The sequence below is a fragment of the Protopterus annectens genome, chromosome 12.part0 (genome assembly GCF_019279795.1).
Source record: "Protopterus annectens isolate FY-2018-M chromosome 12.part0, PAN1.0, whole genome shotgun sequence".
Classification (NCBI taxonomy): Eukaryota; Metazoa; Chordata; order Ceratodontiformes; family Protopteridae; genus Protopterus; species Protopterus annectens.
In genome coordinates, this window is record NC_056746.1 from 702,971,203 (window position 1) to 702,993,781 (window position 22,579).

The window sequence follows — 22,579 nt, forward strand, 5'->3', positions numbered from 1 at the left end:
GGGCAAGCCCCCCTGCACCCCCCACCCCCCCTACTTATATATACAAACTACGAGATTGCACTACACTGAGGGAAGGGTACATTTCCCAATCCCTACTATAGTGCGTTCTGCACTAGACTGTCAAACCTTGCTATAGCAGCTGTTCACTATTGTAAGGTTCGACAATATAGTACTCGCACTATTGGTTCTGCTACCTGATTTACGCACATACGTTGATCACACACAGTGTGATCGACTATGTGATTGTAAACCTATAAAAACACCTAAATGCTATTGTTTAACCACCCACACATTACAAATCCTTCCGCAGCTGTGAAGTAATATGTCATGTCCCAAGAACCAGTTTAATCTTTCATGGTCATGCCTTCCTGTTATCAAAACTGCCTGCCATTCTTTACCCTACAGGTTGTGAGCTGCCATGAGGGCACATTAGTCATTTTCAGGCTGAGTTCAGGCAGGTTGTGTGGGTCAAGTGACTTTCAGGTACTCACTAGTGAGTGTCACCCACAGTTCTAGCTGTGGAATAATGTCTCAGTATCCCTTTCCACTTAAAGCTTTCTGATAACATAACAATCATCACATGGTTCACATTTTGGATCTCTTTTTTTCTGGTTCCTCCTTCATACTGATATAGTATTATCTGTATATAGTGTGTAATGTATGCATACATGAATGTAGGTATATATTTATGTATCTGTGTTAACTGGGATAGAATGCTGATCATATAGGCCCATTTTCAGCCTCAGTCCAGACACAGTGCAAAAAAAAAGTAAAACATAAAAGAAGTATATTGTTCAAACTCATAGGAGTCATTTCCGATAGATAAGTCAAATTCAACCTCATCTGGCATTTTAGGTAAACTTTGGAAACTGGATTCCCACTGCTTAAGTGGATAGAATTGTGGTGATAAAAATCCATCGTGAGATTGTGCAGTGATTAAATTCAGTAAATATATGTTATTTACTATTTCTGGGCTGTCTAATACATTTTAGATATTCTTGTCAGGACTGGGCAAGCATCCATTATTTCACATCAATTTTATATAACTGCATTATGGAGTAAAGGTTTTCACAAAGAATGACTGTTAAAACATTTTTCCATAAAATGTGCAGGGCAGTGCTGTGCTGACACTATGTAGTAGTGATTTAAACAGGATGCAAAGTATAGCTTGCTGTCCCATTGTTTAAGTGAAACTGTAGAGGCAAAAGAAGAAAAAAGATTTTGAATCTTTATGCTCTATTATGTTGTTCTTGCTTAGCCTATAGAAAGTAATGGCAAATAAATTATTTCTAGAATTATACATCATTCAATCATTCACCATGTCTACAAACCTCATACTGTGGTGATATCTTTCTTGTAAAGACATACTTTTAACAAATGAGCAATAGTTGAATGTGTCTATTTAAGTAAATTGCTCAGTCATACAGAAGATGAATAGAGACTGAAGATCTCTGGCCATTGACTATAAGAAATATCTTTCAAATGGCCCATAGCATTAATCCTTTGTGTTGACTGCAAATCCTGCATGACTTCCTAAAACATCCATATGAAGACATTATGACAGAAATGGATATTTTATAAAAGTTTGTAGAAATACCCCATAAACCACCAATGTGAAGGAAGCCACATGCAAACACCTCTAATTCTGAAGAAGAGAAGAAGGTGGACTACAGGTCATAGCTTTCACCAATATAAACTTTGACACAGATAGTGAGGACACCTTGGCCTCTCATTCTCTACCAGAGAGCAAGTCATTTTGGATAATGTCTGTAGTAAGATAACACTTCAAGTTAAAGTTTCAGGAGGTCTCAGACTAACACAAGTGTTAATGAGTCCTTCTGGGTCTTGAGCACAAAATCTAATGTCTGTTCATTCAGTTCAGTATATCCTTTTGGATGTTTTTAAGGCAGCATCTTGCAGCCAGATTCCCAGCTTCCCACTCTCAATAGACCTCAGATTTCATATAGGGATCATGATCACCAGAAGTCTCTGTTTAGGAACCCATTGCAGATTGAGACCTCCATGATGGCAACTGATCAAGCAGTACATTCTGTAGCACTGCCACATTGTTAAAACCAAAGAAAACTGTCAAATAAAAGCCAGTAGAAGTCACAGACTTAGGAGCATGTTGGTTATCTCCTAGTACGTAAACTAAAGCAAGAGAAGCTCACATAGTGTAAAACCAGGGAAAGTGCATCCAAGTAAACATCACACAATATAAACGTCTGTAGTAATCCAAACTGGTAAAAATGAGTTTAATGCAGAAAAGACCAATAAATTAATGTACACATCCACAAAATAGCAAATAGTAACTGCTTTTTTACCATTTGGGATTACTGCGGAAGTTTATATTGTGTGACTTATACTTGGATGCACTTTCCCTGGTTTTGTACTATGTGAACTTTTCTTTCTTTGGTCTATGAGTGGTTGCTTTTAGAAGCTGCACACCTTCTTTTCATTTTGATTCTTACCTCCTAGTACGTACATATTCTGAATGTCAGACATGCAAACATTTATGGATGCAAAGAATCTTGTGGCTGATAAGCACAGATCAGCTGGATTTGCACCTTTGACTTGGGAAATGACTTTCAGCAAATTAGAAGAGCAATAAATCAAATGAGCTCTGAAGTCATTAAAAATAAGTAGGACTTTGGAAGAGTACATGAAAATGAATGAAAATGGATAGGAAAAGTTTAAGTGTTAAACAATAAGTCTTATGTGCAAGTAAGTCTGAGAGATCAGAACTAGAAATCATGAAAATATTGTCAGAAACTGAGGATTCAGAAGAAGAAATGTTAAAAAAATCTTATATGACACAACACAAAGTGATAATCTTAGGTTTTCTGCAATAAGAGAGAAGCTCAAGAGAGTGGACTGCATTAATGAGATGAAAGAACAGAAAAGTAATTGGCCTGTTTTTTTTCACAAGTGAACTCATGAATTGTATGGATGAATTATATCTATTGCCTCAGAAAGCAGCCAAGACTCATACTGGTGAAAATGCAGTCATGTCGGAAGAAACAGATGCTCTTGACATAAATCTGGCAAAAAGGAAAGGTGCTATAGTACAAACCCAGCCAAAATGACTGCCTAAGCCAAAATCTGTGGACATGTCCTGTAGAAATATGGATAAAACAGTGCTCCCACACAGAAAGTGTGACACAGAAGGAATAATTATTGAGCAGGAACAAAAGGAAGAACAGATTACTATGTTTAAAGCTTCAAATAAGAAGGGACTAACATGCATTTTATTTGAAAAGGTAATCTCAGCAGGCCAAGATGTGACTTACTTGAAACAATCAATAGGACAGCAATATACAGAAGCAGAAAGGCCACAAGGGAAATTGCAATATCTGGAGAAAGATAAAGCAGCAATTAAAGATGAGCTACGGGAGGTGATTCACAGAATACAGGAATTAAGAGACATCCTGTGCAGTGACAACATTCCCCAACTTAAGTTCCAGCTTAGTTCTGCGTGATATCTGCCATTTACCTAATTTTCTTGTCTAAAGCTTATTTAAGGATAGGCTATACAGAAGAATGGATCATAGAACTTTGCTAAGACTGAAAAGCAAATACAAAATTCACCCCTGCCTTTACACGGGATTGTTTAATACTGACAAAGGACCTCTTATTCTATATTACAGGTTTCAGCTCAGTGCAAGATATCTTTCACTTACCAAAGCTTCTTGCCTACGTCTTATTTAAAGATTGGCCATACAGAAGAACTGATTACAAACCTCTGCTAATACTGAAGAAACATATAAAAATCCACCCCTGCTTTTACACCTGATCATTTTAATACTGGCCTTGATCCTTTATTTATTTATTTATTTTTTTCTAGCAACCACATAATGAATTTTTTTAACACAAAGTCTGACATTGTGTGGTCAGATTGCATTTTCCTGTTTCCTTTTTCCACTGCATAGCCACTGTGATATTTTAAGTAGTTCTTTGGGTGGTATTTGCAGGTGGCTGGCTAACCCCACCCCCATTTTTTTGTTTTCTCTGACATGTGTACTTGACTCCCTGCAGTCTCTCTCATACATATGCTTTATAAAGCATTCCCCCTCTCTTGTAGTTTTTGGTACAGTTTGTTGCAAGTTGCATCCATTGCACAGCAATTTCAAATTAGATTTTTTTTCCGGGTTTGGAAGGCTTTCTGCTCTCTTGTTGGTGCTGAATCTTCTGTTCTTTTGCAAACTGATTGACTCTCACACTAGCAGTTTTTGTGCCCACTTTGTTCCCCTCCCACTCCAAATTCCTCAGTCACCACTGAACTCACACCTTCATTCCATTCTCTCCCCTATTATTTTTGCTTACATCATAATTGCAGCTTAAAGGAGCAGAGCATATAGCCACACAAACAAATATACATATCCCATGACACTACCCTTCTCTCTTTCATAATCACTGTCTGCCAAGTGCGTTTTTACCCCTCACCCCACCTCTCAAACATTTCAGATTCATCTACTTGTCTCCCAAAAAAATCCTTAGGGTACTTCATCTTATTTGACATGTCCTCCCCATTTTCATCTCATTTCGCACTCAGCTACCCCTCTTGTCTTAATCTTTTACCCACAGCAATAGGGTTTCCTCCCCTACTACGACAAAATACACCATTCATATTAAAAATATTTATTTTTCAGATTTCAGTAACTTCTTTTCAACTTCCTTATTCATGTACCCAAGTATGCACATCTCCCCATCCCTATTCCCTCTGTTACACTCTTTTCATTGCATGTCACATCCAGTCGCACATGCTTATGGTGTTAACCCATCCTTTACAAGACACTCCCTTAAACTACATAGATCACTCTTTAAGTTCACTTCTATAATACTCCTCCTGCCTTTTTTTTAACAACATCAAACCTAACCCAATCCCACCTCTTAATTGTGTCTTAATTACCACCCATAGTATCAATAACAAATGGATCAACTAAACAGTTTTTTTTTCACTGTCCACAACCCTAACCTCACCGCTATAACAGAATATTGGCTCAAATGCACTGATTCTTCCATCAAACCCTTCTTCCCTGGGTACAGCTATTACCTTGACAGGGCACCAGGCTCTAGATCTGGTGGTGGAACACTACTGCTTTTTAAATCTGATTTAAATGTCCATCTCTTAGCTAAATGCAACACTAACTCAATCTCTCTTCCTAACTGATTAGTTCTCAGTGTGCTCTCCCCTAATAACTTTCCTGTTTATCTTGTTGTCACTTACCTCCCTCCTTCCACCTCCTTAGCTGAAGTCAAAACCCTTCTGTTATAAATTACTTCCTCAGTAAAAAAATCTCAAAAGCTAAGCCTTCATCCTACTATGGGACTTCATTCTCAGGCTTCTTGGTCCTAATCAGAACAATATATTGGAAATCCTTAATGACTTCAAACTCACACAACTGGTCAATGAACCTCTCTAGACCAAACCCTAACTGTTTTCATCACTCACTTCTTGGTCTTTTTATTGCTAATAATCCTTACATTACTTCTCAAATTCTCTTTCTTCCCCTTTCTTCAGTAACCTTTGTTGACTCAGCTTCAATATCTCACACCACATAAGCAAAATCCCTCCCTCCTGCATATTGTTCCAGAACTAATCTCAATCCAACATCATACCTCTCAACCTCTTAGAGTAAGAAATCTAGACAACGCCTGACATAATGGGAGTACAAAGGCTCAAAAATAGGGACACATTTTAAATATTGTTCTTATAAACTTGGAAAGTTGTTAGAATAACACGGTTTGTGTTAGCATGCATTTTCTGGAGGATATCAAATTTGAAACTCAAATGTATGTCATTATTAATCCTTAGATTATCCCAGTGATTTGTCAAAAAAATAAAACTTTTATGAGGAACAGGTAAAAAATATGAAGCAAAAATCTGGACATTACGCAAAAATCTTTACACCAAAGAGGTATGTCCTACATTCTAAACTATACTCTAGTCTAGCCTCATTAGACTGGTCTTCTATTCTCTCTCTCTTCGACTGACCTTAACCACTGCAGTATTCTACTCAAACAAATTCTTATTAACTTCCAGAAGTCAGTCTTTCCTAAAGCCACATGTTTCTATGACCCTCTCTCCACATAAAAAAAAGTTCTCATGTACAAACTCAAATGCCTCCATATTCTCAAGGGCATTGTCTGGCATACTTGGAACAACAACCCATCCTCAACCACCAGGTAAAATTATAGAATGTCAAGAAATCTAGCTAAGCAGGCAATCAGGCAACATAAAAGTCACACTATGAAAAAATATATCTCTTCTCATCTCACCTAAACAATTCTGGGAAGAAATAAACCAGGCCATACTAGCCCAGCTAACACCCACTCCTCCTCATTTCACCTCAGAGCTGCTGATTTCAGCATCCACTTCAGTGCACTTCCTGTCCCTGATTCCATTAATAACCCACCTCTCCTTCTCAACTCTCTTTTCCCCTATATTTCCACTTTCCATTTCAAAGCAATCAAAGCTAAACACATAGAACTACAACTTGAAAAAACTATAAACTGACTCGGCTGCTGCGTTTGACAGTCTTCTCCCATGATTCTTATTCTTATGTATGGACTTCATAGTACAACCTCTTCTTCAAATTTATAATCTCTGAGAAACTTAAAACATCATATGTGATATCTGGAAAATAGCCACTGGTAAAACTTCCTCCAAAAAACTAACCAATTCCACACAACTGACTTCTGTCTAATCTCCAGTTCTTCCAACACTTGGTAAAATCCTTGAAAAATTAGTTCACAATTAGTCACTCATTACATCTCTAAATATCATCTACTATCCTCAAAACTGCATGGCTTTTGGGCTGGTAGGAGCAGATCTACATCAATCTGGACACTTCCTCATAACATTCTCATGGCTATCAACAAAGGTCTGCTCACTGGAGCCATCTTTATTGACCTCACCTGAGCTTTGAATCTGATTGACTATAGCATTCTGTTAGCTCACCTAACTGAAACTGGAATTAGCCCAGATACAGCTTCCTGGTTTAAACAATTGTCTTTCCCAGCTTGTCTGCTCTGTTTTATAACACTGCCTCTGCTACCATCCCTTTCCTTAAAGGAGTTGCTCAGGGCTCCATTCTGGCACCACTTCTTTTTTCCATTTTCATGAATTAACTGCCACTTGTCTTCTCTCACCTGTCTCTCTCTCTCTATTACTTTATGTTGCTGACATGGTTTTATTTTACTCAGATCTGAGCTCCTTGGTCATACAACAAGAACTATAAGCTGTCTTTCTTTCTCTTATAAAATGGCTTAATAACCGAAAGCTAATGCTAACGCTTCCAAAACTAAAGCAATTTCATTTGGTACATTCCCTAAATGGCAAAAAACTCTCAATCATTTCTTATCTATAACCAGCCTGACAACCTCGCTGATCAAATCGTCTCCTTTATATATCTTGGTATATGGCTTGATTCCACACTGAACTTTCACTTCACTTAAAACAAATATGGAGGAAAATTAATTCCTTCCTATTTTGCTCCTATAAAATGTCCCCATTCTATCTAGACCAGTCAGGAATGCCATAGACAAAAGCATTCTACTAGCACAGCTTGAATATGGACTTCCACTGGTTGCAACAGCAGCTCAGAAAAATGCCTCCATCATCCAAACTATATGCAGCTCTGTCATTTCATTACCCTCTCAAATAGAAATGCTCATCAATATGTCACACTTATTAAGGAGAATTGGCTGCATGTTGAACAACATGTCAATCTGCTTCTTTCATCCCAACTCTACAAGTTCCATAAAGATCACTCAGGTCCTTTCCTTGTCTTCAACCTCTTCAGATGACTCCCCCACCCCTATTTACAATCTAAGATTTCTTAACCACTCTAGTCCACTTGTTCAATGTCCCAGAACCAAACTTTATTGCACTAGCCATGCCTTCTCCATCCTAGGCGTCATGCTCCAGAAATCCCCTCTACTAATGTTGTACCCATCATTTTCTGCTCATCTCCAGTCCAAGTCAGTCTGCAAATGCTTTCCGTTTGGACACATCACCTAATCCCCCACTCTCCCCTTCATCAGTCAGGCACCTTGGTTTCCTCACATTATTTCCATATACTAGTATGTCACATTTCTTCCACATTGTACATATTATATATTGTTAACTTCTGTGTGCCCTTAACTTATTTTGCTATCTTTTATATTCTCCCTTCTGTACTTAACTCTCTTGTTCTTCTTCCCTCCTTACTCTAACCTTCTCCTCTGTACTGTGTACAGTATACTGTGTACTTTCTTATTGTTAATTTTATTGATTCATTACTATCTTCACACAATATTTTGTTTATATTCATAATACTTCTTGTTAACCTGCCTGTATATTGTCATTTATATTTGTTCAGGGTGTGACTGCAATTGGTCCATTAGGATTAGTGCTCTACCTCAGTTACCAAATTGAATAAATAAATACATAAATAATTAAATAATAAAAATGTAGGCAAAAAAATGGGTAATCTTGTAAAACACTCAAGAAGAGCTAACATTAAGACAGACATCTGGAATAAGAGAGAGAGAGAGAAAGCGAGAGAGAGAGTCAGCCACCATGGCCTGGGACCGTATGTAAGTCAGCTATTACATGAGAAACATGTGATACCAGTAAATCAAGAAACATTAATAAAGAGGATGCACAGAGTGGGGCTGCAATAAAAAAACAGCCCAAGGCATGCAGTAGCATGTGTCCATTCCTTGGCTCTGAAAAATCATAAGGCAAGCAAAAGGACTCAGAGTTATAACTTTTGCAGGATTGTTCAAAAAGCTTGTTGAGTGTTACTCAGAAATAATCTATAAGGGAAGGACAGCTGTGCTGGACGATTAAATGAACTAAAAATGAATGGAACAGCTTCATGGTTAAAATGCCTTATATATTTATTTATTTTTTATTTTACATTTGTTAACAGGGAAAGTCTGACTGGACATAAGTCCATTTTCAGTGGAGGCCCAGGAAGAAAAGCTCCAATTACATAAACTGACAAAGTTACAAAGATAGATATTTACATTCAGGAAGTTAACATTTTTAACACTGACAGCATATTACATAATTTAAAGGTAAATATGAACAACTTAGGAAAGACATTACATGATACTTTCAGAACATGACATGTTATATATAGAATCCATTCAACAGTTAGAGGATAAAATAGTTGGTAGTGCTGTCCTATCCTGATGGTCCAATACATTTAATTTCTCAAGTATTACATGAAGTAACTGTGAGTAGCTTAAGGGATGACATTACATAGTACATTTAGAATATTACAAATTATACAAAGAATTAAATTAGTAGTTGGTGAAATAGTAGTTAAAGTGGTTGGTGATGCTTGCTTATCATGACAGTGAAATGTATTTTATTTCTTATAGTCACATTTGGACAATAATTAGGGTGTGAAGCTAGCGTTTGTTAATGGAGAGCATGGGAGTTATCCAGAATCCAGGTTTTTATCCTGGGGTGAGACAGGAGCATAGCCTGTTGTTCATAAAGTGAGTTTTAAGAAGTTTTTTAAATTGAGTGGTAGAATTATTGGATATTTGTTGGGCAGGGAGTTCCAGAGTTTTGAAATAGAGTGGCTATAGACAGATTTACCTGCCTCGTTGTTATGTTTGGTGACTTCTAGGTGATTTAGGGTGCTAGATCTCAAGGTTCTAGCTGTGGTGTGAGGTTGTATAAGCTGTTGAAGAACTGTAATTTTGTCGGAGTGGTAAAATACTTTGTGTGCTAGTGACAGTTGATTTAGTTGAAGTAATTGTGGGAGTTCTAGCCAGTTAAGTTTGTTGAGAGACTCATAGTGATGTGATTTGTACGGTGACTCTGTAGCAAATCTTGCTATCTTATTATAGCAGGTTTCTAGTTTATTTAGATCAGTTTTTTGAAGGTTAATTAGCACAGGGAATGCATAGAGCAGGGTAGATAGCAAGTGTGTCCTGGCTATTGCTGTTTTAGATTGCTTTGAAAGATAGTGTTTGTTATGATAGAGCAGTCCTAATTTTTTGTGAACTTTCTTTATGGTTTGGGCAATGTGAAAATCAAATCTAAGGTGGTTATCAATTTCTACACCTAGTAGTTTGGTGTGGGTGGTAGGGTTGATAGCAGTCTTGTTACTGGAGGTGATAGTTTTCTGTTAAGGGGGAGGATCTATGAAAGCTGAAGAGGGCTAATTTTATTTTATTTGAGTTAAGAATGAGCTGGTGATTGGTGAACCAAGTTTTGGCTAGTGAGAAGCACTCCTGTGTTTGGAAGAGGAGGTTTCAGGCATGGGAGCTGCACATATGATAGTGGTGTCATCCGCGTATTGGATTAAAGAGGCTTTAGGTGTGGCAGATGGGAGTTGATTAGTGAAAAGAGTGAAGAGTAAAGGACCTAGGATGGAGCCTTGAGGTACTCCAATGGAAACAGGCAGTAAGGAAGATATTTGGTTCTGCCATTATACTGCCTGTTGCCTACCTGATAGATAGCTCTTGAACCATGTAATATAGGAGGAACTAAGGTTCAAGGTAGAGAGTGAATGAAGAAGTTTAAGGTGGTTAACCATGTTGAAAGCTTTGGATAAATCCAAGAATATAGCAGATACGAGTTGTCTATTATTTCTTTGATGATTAATGGTGTTAGAGAATGAAGTGAGTGCAGTGGTGGCACTATGGAAGGGTCTAAAACCATGTTATTGTGTAGATAACAATTTGTTAAGTAGCAGGTAAGCCTTGAGTTATGTTTGTATTACCTTCTCAAGGATTTACATAAGGGTGATAGTATGGCAATAAGCTGATAGTTGTTGAGTTCAAAGGACTTACCATCTTTGTGTAGTGGTATGACATGGGATATTTTCCATAAATGGGGTACTGTACATTCTGAAATGAATCAGTTAATAAGGATGGTTACAGGATAGGCAATGGCTTCTACAGCTATTTGTAGATATTCAGCGGGTAGTTTATCAGCAGCCAAGGTGGTGCGTTTGAGTTTTTGGAGAAGTTTTAGAATGGTTTTGATTGATACTGGATGAAAGCTAAAGTGGGTGCTATTATCCCGTATTTCATTTGGAGTTGTTATATTTGCTGTGGTGGGGTGACTAGCAGTGATTTGGTTATTAGCTAGGACTTGGATTGTTTCTATAAAGTATTTATTGAACTGGGTGGGGATATTGACTTGGTTGTTTTCAGTTTTGAGGGTTGGGGTGGAAGTTTTCCCAGGTTGCAATACAGAGTTTATTGCTCTCCAAACTTTTTGAGGGCTGTTAGCATGTTTGTCTTGAATATTTTCGTAGTAGGAGATTTTGTCTGTTTTAGTGAGTTTTTTTGGCCTTGTTATGTAGTACAAGGTAGTTTTGTTTATGTATTTGGTTTTTACTCTTGTGAACTTGTATCCAGGCTTTGCCCCTTTCTTTGAGAAGAACTTTGGTGTTTTTTGTTAGTCAGGGGGCATATTTAGTTTTTATTCTAGTGGTTCTGGGAGGAGCATGGCTGTTTAGTATATTTAGGAAATTTGTATTAAAGTATATAACTGCTTCATTGAGTGTTAATTGTTTCAAGTGTGTCCAGTTACACTATTTTAAGTTTGTGGTAAAGCTGTTGGGGTTAAAGTCTTTTTTATTTCTGATTTACCATAGTGTAACTTGGGTCATTAGGGGAGTTTTGCCTCTCAGTAAGTATGTCGGTTGATGGTCGCTGAGGTCGTCTGGCAGACATCCAGCTAGGGATATGAGGGGTGGATGGGATACAAGTATCCAGTCCAGTATGGATTGGTGTTTGGATCTTTTGTCAGTTCTAGTGGGGGATGAGATAACTTGCGTTAATCCATGAAGGTTAATATGAGAGAGTGGACTTTGGCTGGAAATGTTGAGCTAATCTATATTGAAGTCACCTAGCAGGATATTTTCTTGGGGAAGGAAGGTTGAAATCCACTCTAGTAGGTTTTCCATGATAGTGATATTGTTCCCGGGTGGAATATAGCAGCCTATAATGTTGATATATTTTTTGGGGTTCAGTTTAAACTTGGCAAGGGTGAGCTCAACATTTTTGAAGTCTGGGATGGTAATATAGGGTTGTTTAAGGATGAGGTGTTTTTTGTACAATATGGCTACTCCCCCTTCCCTTTTGCCTACTCTGTCTGTGCGCATGATACTGTACGCTGGTGTTGTAATTTCATTATTGTGTACATCAGGTTTTAGCCAGGTCTCAGTATAACTATTTCTGGTTTGTATTGAGCTAGTAGAGCATGGAGGTCATGGACTTAGTTAAGGATACTTCTCACATTTAAATTAATAAGGAGGAGAGAGCTTTTCTGTCTACGGAGCAAGGAGTAGTTACAGTAGCAAGGGGGAATTTTTCAGACTACACAGTATGGCATATGTTCAAAAGTTTAAACAAAGATATCAGAGACAGCTAAACAACACAGGAAGTAAAAATATAAATTGCCTTCCAGGCATGGACTGGTAGATTAACCTTAGATGTAGGATAGGTTATGCAGAGACACTAGAAGGATGTACAATGTAAGATGCAGAAACAACTGTACAGAAGAAGAGAAAACCAGGAAGTCAGGAAGTACAGAGAGGTTGCATATATGTAAAGGAGTTTAACAAAAAAATAAATAAATCCTCAAAACAACCAGAAGGAGATGAGAAAGTAGCAAGAATTGGGAAAGGAATAAAAGAGGAAGAGATTTATCTCAAATCGGCAGAAGAATGAAAAGACTGTCTTAAGTGAGATTAAAGCACAAGACCACAGAAAGAATCAGAAGTGGAGAAGACAAAAGAGAGCTGTAAAGAGATGAGAGGGTAGTATGTCTGATGGTTTGGACAAGTCAAAAGTGAATTGCTGGACAAATGAGAGACTAAACAAGCTAGATAAAGGCATTTATGATGGATGGCAGAACCAGAGAGATGGAGTGCCTTGATCCCTTCTGATGATGAGTGGATATTTACAAGGAAATCATCTGACACTGTTGATCATGGTGCGCTACTTCTCAAGCTTAATAAGACAAGTTTCTCTAATGATATCTTGTTATAGTTCAAAAATTACCTCTCCAGCTGCACCCTTACTGTCAGCAACAAAGGAGCTCCTTAAGGATTTGTAGTTGGGCCGCTTTTGTTTTCACTCTTACTAAATGATTTTGCCTGGGATCTCCCTCACATCAGCTGTCCCCTCTACACTGATGATATTCATCATCATCAACATCAACCTCTTTTTTCCCATTTTCTACATGGAGGCAGGGTGTTGTGTCTAACTAATGCCATCTCTATCTACTCATGCCACTTTCTTACCGTCTTCAACTGTCATGACCAAGTCTTCTTCACCAGATTATCTTCTGCTTTTCTGCACATGTGCTTCAACCACATTAACCTTTTCTCTTTGACCTAGTCTACAACTGTGGCTACTTTGGCTTCTGCTCTGATGGCCTCATTCCTTTATGTGTTCCTTATTGAGACAGTAGTCTCATTTTTATTAAAAAGGGAGGAAATTTAAGGAATGGGTAACAGGAACATTAAAGGGGTTAAAGGAAGAAATGAATTGCTCTGAAGGGAGTTACTAGTAATTTATGTAAACATGATGAAAACAAAAGTTATGCACTTACCATAATGTTGCATTATTTTCATCACAGCTCTTTCCAAACCTGCAAAAATCCAAACATAGTGTAAAAGAGCTCTCCTTAAAGCAAATGCGTCTGCTTCTTGCCTATAGAAGGAACTTCAGCCTGACTTCATAGCAATCTGGAACTTTTTCCACAAAAATAAACTAATTATTAATACTAAGAAAAAAAACTCTCTTATGCTATTTGGTACTCATAAAAGGCTTAATTACCCACCCAATATTACCATCACAGATCCTGCAGTCTCTCCTCTCCATCTTGTTTCTAAGCAAGGATATTTAGCCCTTGTTTTTGGACCAACTCAGACCAGTTTGCAGCTGAAAACGGTCCTCAAAGAAGTCCACTTACCCAGTTATCAAACATTAAATAGGCCAACAAATTAATAAACAAATAAAGAGGATTATCCTGGCATGCATTTATATTTCTCTTAAGACTATAGTCATGGAACTCTAGAGAATTTTAGGAGAAATAATACAATTTTTCCTCAAGGTGAATGGAATCAGTAGTAAGCAGACCTCTCAACCATCCCCATTTTTGGAAGTACATCCCTATTTTCAGGCTTGATTTACCTATTCACACAATTCTCTGAAATCCCCCCATCACTTGTGATTTTTTTAAGCTGTCTACTACTCAGAAAATCACACTATATTATCTACATACTAGAGGCAACAATAATTTAAAGAGAGAGAACTCACATTTTACAACTCCCTTTTACAGAAGCAAAAATAAATGACTTTGTGTGGCAGACTACAGATTATACATTGTCTGTTGGGTAATGTACTTACAGTAAACTCTCAGTTAACCAGAACTCAAGCAACCAGCAAAAAATTATCGAAGAAATACAGTACAATTTTCATGTGTTGCACTTTCTGTTTTCCCCCACAGAAACATACCTTACATTTTTGGAGTTTTAAAAAGGAAGATAGGATTAAATTCCCTCTCTCCCCAACCTGAGCACAAGTCAAATGAAACAAATAGTATAGGGTACAGTATTAGTCAGGCCTATTTTTAATAGTAACTCTCAAGCAACCATAAACTAGTTATCTGGCATCTACCAATCCCCATGGGTGCCAGTTAACTGAGAGTTTACTGTATAATTTTTCATCATTTTTGTTATTCTGTTTTTTAAATGTGTTTCTGAATAGTATACCACATTCATACTGGAAGTGGGAAGAATTTGGCGCTATTTAATACTTAAATGGTATGCTAATCAGATGCCCAGACTTTTAGATGGATGTTCTATTTTTCAAAGGCCTTTGTTCCTATTTTCAATGTATGTGTAGGTTGAAAGATATGGTAGTAAGGAAGAATCACTGGTCCACAGAAGGGAAGCTATAACTAGATATGTTATATTTTTAAAGATATATTTGAAAGTTTTCAGTAAGGAGGATGTCATTTCAACTATAGTAGCTCAGGGACATTTTCCAAGGTATAACAATTAAGCTAGGTTGGACAGAGACTGTGACTCAAAGGGCCACTTGCACATGGTTGAAAACTTTGAAACTTATCCAATAATTATATCTGACTAAGCATCTCTAAGAAAAAGGACAACGATGTAAGGATCCAAAGTAAGAGAATAGTGTTGGCATTTTCCTATTCATTTACTAAACAAATCGGAATTGAAGGAATGGGCAACAGGAAAATTAAAGAGGTATAAGCCAAGATATAAATTGCTCTAAAGGGGGTTGCTAGCAGGTAGTTAAAATGAAAATGGAAGTTATGTACTTACCATAATGCTGGACCCTTTTCATCATAGCACCTTCTTAACCCCCAAAAATCCAAACATCATATTCGTCCCTAAGAAACTATCCACTAACAAAAACAATCCTTCTCAGTATCACCACATAGTACAAAGACAGAAATGATAACCCATGCCAAGAGATATTTGACATGCAATTTGCAAAGAAACAATGGGAGGATATATGTTTGTACCTCAAATATAAAACAAAGTCTAGACGATTTAGAATCTTTGTTTATTAGGTATTTTTATACCTCAGGTGGACTTGAGAGAATGAATTTTTCCACCGATAGACAGCAAATGTTGGCGGTATCATGGGGAAGAAAGAGGTAATCAGGAACATATTTTCTGGGAGTATAATAAGTTGGCAGACTTTAAAGATTCTCTGTAGACTACTCTGTTATAGATGCTGGGTGAGCAAATTGGTGTAAATAAGGAAATGATTTTTTAAACTATGATATGGAATCAGAATTGCCTAGACATAGTAAGGCGTTACTTAGTCTAATGAGGTGGCTGCCAAAAATGCAATTACTAGAAAATGGAAATCAAGTCTAAACCAACTGTACTAGAAGTAGTGAATATAGTAACAGAGATAAAACAACTGGAAATGGGAACTTTAGAAAAGTGTAGGAATGAATTATATAGAAAAAAAATGGAAACTGTGGCAACAATACATACAGAGGAGGAACGAGGTTGAAAAGAAGGCAGAATTTGAAAGAATGTAATTTGAAGAATGTAATGTTTGACTGACAGTGACTGAATAGATTATAAATGACGTATAGTGTTTGCCACTAAAATTATGTCAGTATGGTTTGTGATGGATGCTGCAGGTGGACTGGACAGTCTAAATTGGTCCTAGGCGTGTGTGTGTGTGTGTGTGTGTGTGTGTGTGTGTGTGTGTGTGTGTGTGTGTGTGTGTGTGTGTGTGTGTGTCTGTATGTATAAGGCACTATTTAACTTGCTTACAGCTTGTTACGACCCATAAGTTCATTTTTTTTTCTCAAATAATCTTTTATTATTTCATAAAAAGAAAAATAAAAACAATGCATACAGTAGAAGAACACATAGAATTAAAAATTCAAGTACAATGAAAGGGAGGTCTATAATAAAAAGGAACATAGTACTAAGACATGCATTGTTAACTAACTAAACCTAACCACTTAATATAAACAACTATTTACATCAATAACCAGCTACCATGACCATGTGAAAAAAAAAAAAAAAATTTCAGACCTCTTGTTTAAAGGAATGTGGTACTCCTGTACAAAAAAAAAAAAAAAAAAAAAAACTCTCGTATTGGAGAATACAGAACATATTATAAAGAACCTTGTGTGCCTTGACATAATTTATTCACACAAAATCACTTCAAATAAACTTCTCCAACGTTTATTGAAATAAGCTTTCTTCCTAATGCTCTTTATGATTAGCTTTTGTGCAGAGATATATTTAATTGCCATCTCTTTAAAACCCCTCCAACACAATTTACTGCGATCCAACCAGTTAAATATGATGTACATTTTGATAAGAGAACATAAAATGATTAGGATATGAAAGTTTATTTTTGATATCTTGGGAGGTGGAATATTTAAAATAGCTGTATCCCAAGACAGTGTAGAACTATAGTACCCCATTTTTTTAAGACGCACTTTAAGAGAACACCAAAGTTTATAAGAGTGTTTGCAGTGCCACATAATATGAAGTAGATTGGCTCTCGGGAAGGGACAACAAGTGCAAACAGTGGATCTATTGGCATCAAATTTATTTAGTATAACGGGGGTGTAATAAGCATTATTATTTAACATCAATTGAGTGTATAGTAGTTTTTTGAAAGGAGATAGCTCTATAGTAGCTTTTATAGCTAGTAATTATTGATCAGTTGTAATAGATAAACCTTGATTATCCCAGTAACTGGCGAAAAGGCATACCTCTTTGTGAAGTAGGGGGTATAATAATTTATAAGAGACTGAAATCGTATTTCTAGGATTTGATATTGTATTAATAATTTCAGTTAATTTATCAATTTCCTGAGAGACAGAAGATATATTGCTAGTCTGTGATATTATTAGGTCTCTTATTTGACGGAGAATAATTGTGTATTTGTTGTTTACCCTCAGCATTGCCCGTAACTCTACTAAGGAAGCAGATTTATATTTAAAAATATCCCAGACTATAAGATCTTTGATAAGAGGAAATTCAGTAAGGTCTATAAATTTATTATTGATTTTTAGATTTGGATTAAGGTGTATTGGTTGAAGAAGTAAAAGAGCATACTCAAGGTTAATGTCTTTAATCAGTTTTTGAAATATTTTAATTTTAAATTTCAACATTGGATGTAATTTCGAATTTTTAAGAGAGATAGACGTTAAAAAGGGAATAGCTTTAGGATTTATATTATTGTTCGTTATATGTCGATTCCATAACTTCATCCAAGCCGGGTAATAAGATTGAGTTTTCCTACTCATGTTTGAGATGGACCACAGACTATTAGAACATATAATCATATAATAAAGATAGAAATTTGGAAGGCCCACACCTCCTTTTTCTTTGGGGAGACTCAGTTTGGAATAGGAGATCCTGACTTTCTTAGGAAACCAAAGAAATTTTGCTATGTCTTTATTAATTTGTGAAAATAGCTTATTTGAAATTATTATATTTGTCGCATTGAATTGATAGAGAAGTCTGGGTAGGATATTCATTTTCACAATGGCTACTTTGGAGAGAAATGTTAAATTTAACAGTTTCCATCTTTGTAAGTCTTGATATATATTAGACCATGACTTAAGTAGATTGTTTTGGAGCATAGAAGCTTTATTGTGATCAAAGTTAATGCCTAAATACTTGAAATGATATGATATATGAAAAGGTGACTCCGAAAAAAGAAAAGATTTATGTGATTCCGGATTAATTGGGAAAATGTGAGATTTTTTTTTCATTGATTTGGTAACCAGACGCATCAGAAAATTTACTGATTGCACTTAGAATTTTTGGAAGATCAGTGTTAGGCAATTGGAAATATATGATTAGATCATCCGCAAATGCCGATAGTGTTACTTGAGTATTAAGAATTCTGGGTATAAAATGATGTGTATTCTGGGTGATGTATAAGAAGAAAGGTTCAATAAATAGATTAAAAAGGAAGGGGGAGAGAGGACAACCTTGACTAGTTCCATTAGTAATCAAAATTTTGTTGGAGCATTTTTTATTTATATATAAGAAAGTGTGTGAATTTGTATATAGAATTCTAATCATATCTGAAAAGGATTTAGGTATATTAAAATGTGATAGAGTAGCAAACAAGAAGTCCCAGTTCACCCTGTCAAATGCTTTGGATGCATCCAGCGTAAGCGCATATAATGAATTATTCTCTTTTTTAGTAAACTGTATAAGGGAATCCAATGTTAGTGTGTTGTCCCATGTGTGTCTACTTGACATAAAGCCAGCTTGATCAGGTGATATTATATGTGGCATTATCTGTTTGAGTCTATTGGCTAGTACTGCTGCAAAAATTTTGATGTCCACATTTATAAGCGAGATAGGTCTATAGTTGTGTGGGTCTGTTTTATCCTGGTTATTTTTTGGTAATAGAATTGTTTTTGAATTATTCCAGTGTAGGTCCAAAATGCCATTTTTTATAATGAAATTGAATACTTTTAGGAGAATAGGAGCAATTTTATGATTGAATGATTTGAAGAAGTTGGTGGTAAACCCGTCTGGCCCAGGGGATTTGCCTATTTTTAGATTGTTTATAACATTTTGGATCTCTTGGATGTTTAGCGGAGCTGAAAGTAACGAAGATTGGTCCGAATTGAGAGTAGGAAATGTGATTGAGTTAAGAAAAGTTTCCATTTGTGAATTAGAAGAAGTATAGTTGTTCTTGCTATATATGTCAGAATATAAGTCGTAGAATAGCTGAATTATTTCGGAGTCCGATTTATATATTTTCCCTTTGTGATGGAGAATTGGGATTGTTGATGTACCATTATTGTTTTTGATTATTCTGGAAAGAGTTCTCGAAGGAATTTGCGCCCATTCAGAATAGGTTGCGATGAATTTCTGTTCCTGTAAAGAGTAATTATGCAGATGTAACTCTAGTAATTCTTTACGAGTTGTGATAATCAAATTCTCAGTCTCTGGATCTGGATGTAATCTTAAGTCTCTTTCTAAGGAAGCGAGTTTTAAAACCAAGCTTGATTCCTTTTTTTTATTGAGTTTTTTAAAGAAAGAGGCTTTACTAATTAAATAACCTCTTAACTCGGTTTTACAAGCTGCCCATTGTATATCTAGTGCAATTTGAGAATTTTCAAAATTTGTAAACAAATCAGATAGGGAGTTGTTAATTCTATTCACAATTTCTTTATTCTGTAGTAAGTTATTGTTAAGGGACCAATTAGTATGTGAATATTTAATCTGTGCAAAAGAAATTTTAAGATAAATTTTTGCATGATCTGATAAAGATCTGGGTTCACAATTAAAGGTATTTCTAAACTTGGAGAAATAGTTGGAAATTAAGAAAAAATCTAAGCGTGACCAGGATTTATGGCAATTAGAGTAAAAAGTATACATACTCTCTTTGGATTGGTTGCTGCTAAATGTGATAGTGTCCACAAGGTTAAAGTCTGATATGAGTTCCTCTAAAGCTATAGAGGCTTGAAAGTTGTACGAGGGAGAATTACTGGTGCGATCAAATCTGGGGTTTATTACTGCATTCCAGTCGCCACCTATAATAAAAAGATGATCTTGAAATGAACATAGAATGTTATAAATCTCCAAAATGAAAATATGCTGTTGATAACAGGGTCCATATAGATTCAAAAATAAGACTGGTTTAGCAAGGTCTGGGATACTGGAGGTGAAATAGCACCATCTCCCATTTTTGTCAGATTTAGATTAATTTATAATGCCCTGGAATTGTTTCTTAATTATTATGGCTACGCCCCTAGAGTTGGAACTATCTCCATCTGCTATTATAGTTCTAATCCATTTTCTGTTAGAGATTTTCTCCCAACACTCTTTTGACAGATGCGTTTCTTATAAGAAACAAACATTAGCCTGCGATTTGAAGATAAGGTGCATTAGAAGGTTTTTTTTTGCATTATTTTGTAAACCTTTAATATTCCAGCAATCTATAAGCCAGTTCATAGAGCCCGGGATTTAACTAAACATAATGAATTGTTGTATGATTGGAAATTTATTATTATGCTTGTTTGGAAAAAAAAACAGTTTAATAAATATTGTCTTAAGGTACAAGACAAGAAGGAGTGCCAACAGCCATATTAAAGTTATCTTTACAAGAGGTATAGCAGTGTATTTACCGGTAGCAAAACACTTCCTCTGACAGACCCCGGTGCCTAACCACCCCATCACCTTAGTAGAAGAAGTAAAAAAACATACATACAATAACCAAAACAAATCTATACATATATACAAGATATTACTATTACAGCAGACCGTCATCCTAGATCACTAGCACTACACTTAACAAGCATCCCTAAACATCTAAAGTTAAATGTAAAGTGACGTGCGTTTATGTTAGAAATGAAAACATCCACATTAATGATATGTAGACACATCTGTTCATTTAAACAAGCTAAAAGAAGTCTATTTTTTCTTTCCTATCTTTTTCTTTTTTCTTTTTTTTCTTTTTAAAAAAAAAAAAAATAAAAAAATAAAAATGACTCTAAGCAGAAACTATCAATGAACACATATAAGAGCATTAGTTATAGGATACACATCTTTAAATGTTACAGTAAATCTGTACATAGAGAACATCCATGAACCATAAAACATTTTAACATTCACCTAAATTATGTGAACCATGTAGCAAGTGTAACAGCTTAAGGTAATATTTGAACAATATTCAAAACTTACTTATAATATATGGCTAAATATATTCTGAATATAAGTTTCACATACTCTATACTCATTATCTGACCTCGTGCTAAAACTGCCAAAAACTAGCATCTTTATTCACCTAGTAGACAAACAAACATATTTCTTGCTTTCGAGGAATTATGAAATCAGTTGGAAAGAGAAAACAGATTTGGTAGCAGCTTCACCCCCGAGTGAAACCTGGAATTTTTCTAGTTGCAAATGAATTGACACAACCAGTATGAATAGCTTCCCCCCACCAGAATAAGTAAAAAGTCCCGCAACAGCAACCATGTCATCTTTTATTTAATATATGACAACCCATTATAAGTGTCAAACGACTGAAGCACATAAACACATGTATTTAAGCTCTAGGAACAAGAGATTGCATTGATAGCAGTTTATCAAAGCCATATTCTGTTCCTGATAAACTTCGAATCCATTTCAGTTGCAGAAGCACCCCACAACTTGATCGCACGTGTTTGCATAAGACCAAAGGTAAATATCAAAGAGTTTGATTGTGGAGTAAAAACTAAACAATCCTCGCATTAGCTGTTAATAGGTCCCAGTTGCAGACAGCAACCACCAGGACTGTTCCCAACAATTTACTATAGTGAGGAAATCTAATATATGGGATTTAAATTTATAAGGTTATGACATCCTAGAACAAACAAGACAGTGAAACATTTCTGAAAAACGGGTTTGTAAGTCAAACAACTATACCAAACCTTTTAATATACAGAAACACATACTCGTATTACTCAGCTGGAGATTCATTAAAAGCCTTGATAAAGGCTGATTTTGCCTCCGCTTGTGTGGTAGCTGTGTATTTAACTTCCTTGTTATAAAAAATTAGTGTATTGGGATAGCGCATTTGAAACCTTATTTTCCTTTGAATGAGATCCGAACAAAACGGAGCCATTTTTCATCTATTTTCTTTGATGACAAGAGGAAAGTCCTGGGAAAAAGTAATTTTATGATTTTTCCACATGAAAGGATTGTGTTTTCTTGCAGAAGATAAGATCTGTTGTGTAATTTGATAGTTGAGAAGTTTAGTGTACACTTGACGGGGAATAAGTGTGTCTTGGCGCTTACGGAGTGCACGATGAGCTCTTTCAATGATTATTTCAGGCTCGTCTCCATCTAACTGTAATAGGGCTTCAAATATTTGTTTTGTGATGGAAAGTAAGCCCTGATTATCATAGTTCTCAGGTAGACCCCTTATCAGGATATTGCTTCTCCGACTTCTTGCTTCTAGATCAGTTAATTTCAGTTGTAATTCTTTTATGGCATCAGATTTGGTAGATAACTCATCCGAAAGTGATTGTATTAGATGTTCATTTGACTGTGTTTTTAGTTCAAGTGTGTCCACTCTATCAACA